General features: G+C 35.9%; 2 long non-coding RNA genes across 2 annotated transcripts; both read left to right on the top strand.

Moving 5' to 3' along the window:
• Positions 1 to 517: 517 nt before the first annotated feature.
• LOC129895848 (uncharacterized) lies at positions 518 to 3,171 on the top strand. Its single transcript, XR_008767866.1, has 3 exons — positions 518 to 778; positions 1,800 to 1,843; positions 2,846 to 3,171. It is a non-coding gene; the product is annotated as an uncharacterized LOC129895848 (long non-coding RNA).
• A 1,620-nt stretch (positions 3,172 to 4,791) lies between these two features.
• Positions 4,792 to 7,874, top strand: LOC129895731 (uncharacterized). The gene is made up of 3 exons (XR_008767840.1): positions 4,792 to 5,546; positions 6,569 to 6,612; positions 7,615 to 7,874. It is a non-coding gene; the product is annotated as an uncharacterized LOC129895731 (long non-coding RNA).
• Positions 7,875 to 8,284: the final 410 nt, after the last annotated feature.

An 8,284-nucleotide genomic window follows, 5' to 3' on the forward strand; every position in this document is an offset into this window, starting at 1 on the left:
CTCAAGGAGGAATCTTGAGCCAAATCCAAGTGTGAGCCCTCCAAAAAGATGTTTTTAAGTTATGTTTTTGGGCAATCTGACTTGGGGAGACCATAACGCCATTATGGCTCAGAAATTTGGGAAACCTTATAAAATAAAAGTTGTAGATAATTGGATTATCTTTCCAACCATAGGTTGTGGTAATTTATTCGATATCGGTATCAAGAGATATGACAGTTTTACTGAACAAAGGTGCTGGCTGCGAATTTTAATTCCGAATTTTAAAAATGGCTCGACCGGTTTTCAAATTTCTACTGATATAGAAATATTAATTGAGATTAGGGATTAATTAACCATGGTTGAATTATTAAGTGGAAATTTGAGATTAATTGAGATGAATTAAATTAAATAGTGGGATGAAAAGTGATCCCCACTGCCACATGGCCAATTCTAATTGGCCCATGCTTTAGTAGGGGACATCTAGTCACCTTGGGCAGCACACATGGTCTTTATTTTGACCAAAATAGCAGCCAAAAACGTGTCCCAACTCCAGAATGTTCAAGAAAGAGAGAGAATTCCTCATCTTCTCCAAATTTCCTAAACTTTTGAGAAAGAAAGAATAGAGAGAAGTAACGAGATAGAGAGGCGGACAAGCTTGAGAGTGAGGGAGAAATTGAGGGATTAAGTGTGGTGATTATTCAAGGTTATGGAAGCAAGGATGGATCCATTAGAGAAGCAAAAAAAACATTTTTGACCAAGCCCTCAAATTTTCAAGCAAATTGTTTCATAAAAGCCTAAGGTAAGATTTCGTCTCTTTTTTCGTTCTTCCCTCATCTTGAAGGTAATTGAAGCTTGTGTGAGTTGATGAATGTATGAAATTATGGGTGTTGATGTTGAGGCATGGTAGGAGACGTTTGGGGATGTTTTGGTGTGGAAAATAATGAATTAATTTTGCTTAGTATTTGATTGTTATTGTTATGGATTTTGGGATGAGAATGAAGGGATTAAATGGTTAAAGTTGAGGTTGAAATTCATTTGTGGGCTATGGTAGGACTTGTGGTGATATTAACATGGCTTTCTTGAATTTAAATGAGTGATGTTTATGTTGAGGGGCTGCTGCAATAGGTCACGAAAATTGTTGAAAAATAGTATGAAATAAGGTGTAAAAATTATAGGTGTTTTGCTTGGCTTGTGGTAGGTGTTCATGAGGTTTTTGAACATCTTTATGTTGTTAGTTAAGGGCTATTTTGATAGGTTGTTATTTTTCTTGTTGAGATTGGAATATTAATGATAATTAAGGTTATAATGAAGATATTAACTTGTATTAAATGGACTTGGAAGCAAGAAAATCCCATGATTAGTGTTGGTATTAAAATGGACAGATTTGGAGTATTTTTGAATATCGTCTTGGCTTGTCTTGACATGAAATTTGAAGGTGTGATTATTGATGTTGCTTGGGGATTTTATGACTAATTTGAAAGTGGAAAAAAAGTGAGCAATATAAGGGAGTTGCTGCCCAGAATTTTGTGTTTTGCAAACCCGTTTTTGGATGGGACTGCTGTTAGTAAATTTAGCATAACTCCTTGTGTAAAGCTCCGTTTTGGTTGATTAAAGATGTTTTGAAAAGCTATTTGATAGAGATAAAACTTTTATTTAGACTCTAAAACCCAGTTTTACTTTTATATACTCGAAAAAGGGTGATGAAGTTAAGGGAAGGTGCTGTCCAGTTTTTTTTGTTTTTGTTTGAAATAATCTACTAACGATAAAAACGTTTTATGCCTTTCCATATATTAACCATAACGCTTAACCTATTAATATAGGTATGAGGCAGCATATACATGTTGTGTGTGGATAAACACTAAAGGTATGTAAAGCTAACCTTCTTTCTTTTGGCATGATTTATATGAAACAAACGGACGAAGGTATAAATTCCAAAGAAACTCCTATTCTTAGAGACACTAGGATGGCTAATGTTCGTAAATTCCTAAAAATTATATCTTTATATTTTGATACATGAGTTTGATTCCAACCATCCTATTTTGGTATAATTCATCTTTTGATATAATTCATGCTTTAGTATAATTCATAATGACAATCGAAGGTTACTTGAAATAACTATTATCTGGATTTTTAAATGATAGTTATTTCAATTATTCAATTGATCCCCATATTATGTTTTGAAATATGGAAAATGATTTCTGAAAGACTGTTTTGACATAGACCATCGTGACATAGGAAAGAAGTACACTATGATTATAGCTCAGTTTCTTTTATATGACTTGTCATCAGGATTACGCTATTGAGTCTCTATAAATGTTTTTATATTTTAAATTGCATTTAGTTTCTCACTACTCTACTCGTGCATACTGTAACCATTCCTTCACTGAGCCTGGGCCAGGATATGTTATCAAGCGTACTTCTCTGCATTTTTCGCTGTGCCCCGACGTGAGGGGGCAGGTATGACATGTACATGGGTTGTGGTGTATGTTATGCCACGGAGTTATGCTGTGCCATGTACACATATGATTTGATATGATTTGATATGATTTGATATGGCCATCTGATATGATATGATCTGTTACGGAGATATTCCCTACTCTGGTGTTATGATGTGCTGTGGCGCCAATGACAGGAGGGCGACCACGTTTTGTTCACCGAGTCCCATGACATGGGGCCGGATATGGCATATGTCTTTGCATATATGATTTGTGATTATGATAAGCATTTTGAAATTTTGAACATTTATTTCATTTTCTGCACCTACTATTCAGATTATGGTTTTACTTATTACAGTTCATGTTTTACATATTCGGTACATTTTTCGTACTGACCCCCTTTCTTCGGGGGCTGCGTTACATGCCCGCAGGTACCAAAGTTTGATTTGCTGATCCGCTGGTTTAGGACATCTGCTGTGTTATTGATAGTGCTCCCTTGTTCGGAGCTTGTATTTTGGTACTGACTTTATCTCTGTATATTTGAATATGTTGGTCAGGGGTACGACGAGGCCCTGTCCTGTCATATGACTATGCTATCATCTGTAGAGGTCTGTAGACAGAGTTATGTTGTGGGTTTTGTATATATGGTTTGGGTTTTGTGTATTTTGTGACGGTCTATCAACCCTCGTGCCTATATCTACTTTTATGATATATTTAATAATTTCTTCTAATCACTACATATGTTTATTCGATTAAAAAAGGCTAATTTGGGATTAGGGTATGTTTGGGTGCCCAACTCGGGCACCAGTCGCGGCCTACGGGGTTGGGTCGTGACAAAAGTGGTATCAGAGCGGTTTGGTCCTCGGAATGTCTATAGACCGTGTCTAGTAGAGTTTTGTTTATCGGTGTGTTGTGCACCACATCTATAAACAGGAGGCTACAGGACATTTAGGATGTTTCATTTCTTTCATATCTAAGATCGTGCGATAGAGCCCAACAATAGGGCATGCAATTCTTTTTCTAACCTTTAATATCAGTTGAAAAATGGCATCGATAAAAGAAAGTGACTGATGATATTGGAAGCTACACAGTATACAGGTAAGTAATGGTGCGAAGGAGGCATGCTGGATAAGGTAAGAATATTGTAACATGATTGATATGTAAAGTTAAAAGTTGATAGGAAAAGTAGATAGGAAAGTGTAACGGATGCAGTTCGAGTTGGACATACGAGGTAAGTCCATCATTTTCATACTGTTGTTGATATTGGGCGCCCTGTGTGGCTGAGATATGATATGATATGAATATATATATGTTGGCCCTGTGAGGCATTGTTGGTATTTTATGCGTGTAGATTTTGGGATAGTATGAAATACAGAGGAAACTCTGCCCAATTTTTTTTCCAGAAATAAAAAGAATAAGAATTCAGTAGCAATAATGTGATTGCAATATTTTAGATACATCAAAGAAAAGTATAAGATGGTTTGAGGCACAACTAAAGAGATATAATTAGTATTGAGGGCAAAAGCCATAGTTGAGCCCTGATATCAACTGAAAGAGGTAAGAGAAAATATAAGGTCTGCATACAGACTAGTATGGCAACGTTAAGATAATTGTGGGCTGATTTACGCACCTACACATATTCGTGTGAAGATTGCAATAGGATGCGTGGCAAGAGAGCTAAGAGCAAATTTGAGTAAAGGGGCAATGGAAAAGTTTGAGTCACAAATAGAGAAACGAATCAAGATAATATGCCTAAAGTATTGCAAATTAAGGTAAAGAAAATTATGAAATGATTTACCCAAGACAATCAGAACAAGTGGTTTACTGGTTACTGGATGACGGTAAGGTCATAATATGAGGAAATCCTAGCGCCAATTGATAGCCAACCCAAAGATCGAGATCAAGAAGTAAAAGCAAATGATAGTCAAAGACCTTCAAGAGAAAGTCAGAAAGTGACACATGATGCGGATGACTTCAGAATACGGACTGTCACAGCAGAATAAAGCAAGTATATTGGAGTACAAAAATGTTACACCCTGTGAAATTTCATTTTTACTCGTAGAACTTGGAATACGTTATAATGAACTAAAGCGAATAGACAAATGGAGGAGGTATGTGAAGGGCATAATTAACTATAAGAACACTTGAGAAAAATATTTGGAACTCAAAATCAATTTAACATTCGAGGACGAATGTTCCAAAGGGGGGAAGTATGTTACACCCCGAAAAAAATATTGTTTTACTATGGCTATAGATGGCTTAACCGTGAGCTGAGGTGGAGCCCACTTAATAGATTTTTATAAAAAGGACATATGATAATTTATATGGATAATGTATGTGAAGTTAAACACAACTCGAGGAGGAATCTTGAGCCAAATCCAAGTGTGAGCCCTCCAAAAAGATGTTTTTAAGTTATGTTTTTGGGCAATCTGACTTGGGGAGACCATAACGCCATCATGGCTCAGGAATTTGGGAAACCTTATAAAATAAAAGTTGTAGATAATTGGATTATCTTTCCAACCATAGGTTGTGGTAATTTATTCGATATCGGTATCAAGAGATATGACAGTTTTACTGAACAAAGGTGCTGGCTGCGAATTTTAATTCCGAATTTTAAAAATGGCTCGACCGGTTTTCAAATTTCTACTGATATAGAAATATTAATTGAGATTAGGGATTAATTAACCATGGTTGAATTATTAAGTGGAAATTTGAGATTAATTGAGATGAATTAAATTAAATAGTGGGATGAAAAGTGATCCCCACTGCCACATGGCCAATTCTAATTGGCCCATGCTTTAGTAGGGGACATCTAGTCACCTTGGGCAGCACACATGGTCTTCATTTTGACCAAAATAGCAGCCAAAAACGTGTCCCAACTCCAGAATGTTCAAGAAAGAGAGAGAATTCCTCATCTTCTCCAAATTTCCTAAACTTTTGAGAAAGAAAGAATAGAGAGAAGTAACGAGATAGAGAGGCGGACAAGCTTGAGAGTGAGGGAGAAATTGAGGGATTAAGTGTGGTGATTATTCAAGGTTATGGAAGCAAGGATGGATCCATTAGAGAAGCAAAAAAAAACATTTTTGACCAAGCCCTCAAATTTTCAAGCAAATTGTTTCATAAAAGCCTAAGGTAAGATTTCGTCTCTTTTTTCGTTCTTCCCTCATCTTGAAGGTAATTGAAGCTTGTGTGAGTTGATGAATGTATGAAATTATAGGTGTTGATGTTGAGGCATGGTAGGAGATGTTTGGGGATGTTTTGGTGTGGAAAATAATGAATTAATTTTGCTTAGTATTTGATTGTTATTGTTATGGATTTTGGGATGAGAATGAAGGGATTAAATGGTTAAAGTTGAGGTTGAAATTCATTTGTGGGCTATGGTAGGACTTGTGGTGATATTAACATGGCTTTCTTGAATTTAAATGAGTGATGTTTATGTTGAGGGGCTGCTGCAATAGGTCACGAAAATTGTTGAAAAATAGTATGAAATAAGGTGTAAAAATTATAGGTGTTTTGCTTGGCTTGTGGTAGGTGTTCATGAGGTTTTTGAACATCTTTATGTTGTTAGTTAAGGGCTATTTTGATAGGTTGTTATTGTTCTTCTTGAGATTGGAATATTAATGATAATTAAGGTTATAATAAAGATATTAACTTGTATTAAATGGACTTGGAAGCAAGAAAATCCCATGATTAGTGTTGGTATTAAAATGGACAGATTTGGAGTATTTTTGAATATCGTCTTGGCTTGTCTTGACATGAAATTTGAAGGTGTGATTATTGATGTTGCTTGGGGATTTTATGACTAATTTGAAAGTGGAAAAAAAAGTGAGCAATATAAGGGAGTTGCTTCCCAGAATTTTGTGTTTTGCAAACCCGTTTTTGGATGGGACTGCTGTTAGTAAATTTAGCATAACTCCTTGTGTAAAGCTCCGTTTTGGTTGATTAAAGATGTTTTGGAAAGCTATTTGATAGAGATAAAACTTTCATTTAGACTCTAAAACCCAGTTTTACTTTTATATACTCGAAAAAGGGTGATGAAGTTAAGGGAAGGTGCTGTCCAGTTTTTTTTGTTTTTGTTTGAAATAATCTACTAACGATAAAAACGTTTTATGCCTTTCCATATATTAACCATAACGCTTAACCTATTAATATAGGTATGAGGCAGCATATACATGTTGTGTGTGGATAAACACTAAAGGTATGTAAAGCTAACCTTCTTTCTTTTGGCATGATTTATATGAAACAAACGGACGAAGGTATAAATTCCAAAGAAACTCCTATTCTTAGAGACACTAGGATGGCTAATGTTCGTAAATTCCTAAAAATTATATCTTTATATTTTGATACATGAGTTTGATTCCAACCATCCTATTTTGGTATAATTCATCTTTTGATATAATTCATGCTTTAGTATAATTCATAATGACAATCGAAGGTTACTTGAAATAACTATTATCTGGATTTTTAAATGATAGTTATTTCAATTATTCAATTGATCCCCATATTATGTTTCGAAATATGGAAAATGATTTCTGAAAGACTGTTTTGACATAGACCATCGTGACATAGGAAAGAAGTACACTATGATTATAGCTCAGTTTCTTTTATATGACTTGTCATCAGGATTACGCTATTGAGTCTCTATAAATGTTTTTATATTTTAAATTGCATTTAGTTTCTCACTACTCTACTCGTGCATACTGTAACCATTCCTTCACTGAGCCTGGGCCAGGATATGTTATCAAGCGTACTTCTCTGCATTTTTCGCCGTGCCCCGACGTGAGGGGGCAGGTATGACATGTACATGGGTTGTGGTGTATGTTATGCCACGGAGTTATGTTGTGCCATGTACACATATGATTTGATATGATTTGATATGATTTGATATGGCCATCTGATATGATATGATCTGTTACAGAGATATTCCCTACTCTGGTGTTATGATGTGCTGTGGCGCCAATGACAGGAGGGCGACCACGTTTTGTTCACCGAGTCCCATGACATGGGGCCGGATATGGCATATGTCTTTGCATATATAATTTGTGATTATGATAAGCATTTTGAAATTTTGAACATTTATTTCGTTTTCTGCACCTACTATTCAGATTATGGTTTTACTTATTACAGTTCATGTTTTACATATTCGGTACATTTTTCGTACTGACCCCCTTTCTTCGGGGGCTGCGTTACATGCCCGCAGGTACCAAAGTTTGATTTGCTGATCCGCTGGTTTAGGACATCTGGTGTGTTATTGATAGTGCTCCCTTGTTCGGAGCTTGTATTTTGGTACTGACTTTATCTCTGTATATTTGAATATGTTGGTCAGGGGTACGACGGGGCCCTGTCCTGTCATATGACTATGCTATCATCTGTAGAGGTCTGTAGACAGAGTTATGTTGTGGGTTTTGTATATATGGTTTGGGTTTTGTGTATTTTGTGACGGTCTATCAACCCTCGTGCCTATATCTACTTTTATGATATATTTAATAATTTCTTCTAATCACTACATATGTTTATTCGATTAAAAAAGGCTAATTTGGGATTAGGGTATGTTTGGGTGCCCAACTCGGGCACCAGTCGCGGCCTACGGGGTTGGGTCGTGACAGATAATTTATGTACACGTTTGCCTTGTATCCATCCATAGGCAACATGATTCGATTTGGGTGGCTATTGATCAAATGGCTAAGTCAACTCATTTTCTTCTCGTTAAGACTTATTATTCAACTGAGGAATATGATATATTGTATATCTTAGAGTTGGTTAAGATTCATGGTGTTCTATTGTCTATTATTTCCGATCGAGGTACCTAGTTTACACCTCAGTTTTGGAGATCTTTCCAAAAGGGTCTTGGTACTCAAGTTAAGCTTAAT

Source organism: Solanum dulcamara, chromosome 7, assembly GCF_947179165.1.
Source record: "Solanum dulcamara chromosome 7, daSolDulc1.2, whole genome shotgun sequence".
Taxonomy (NCBI): domain Eukaryota; kingdom Viridiplantae; phylum Streptophyta; class Magnoliopsida; order Solanales; family Solanaceae; genus Solanum; species Solanum dulcamara.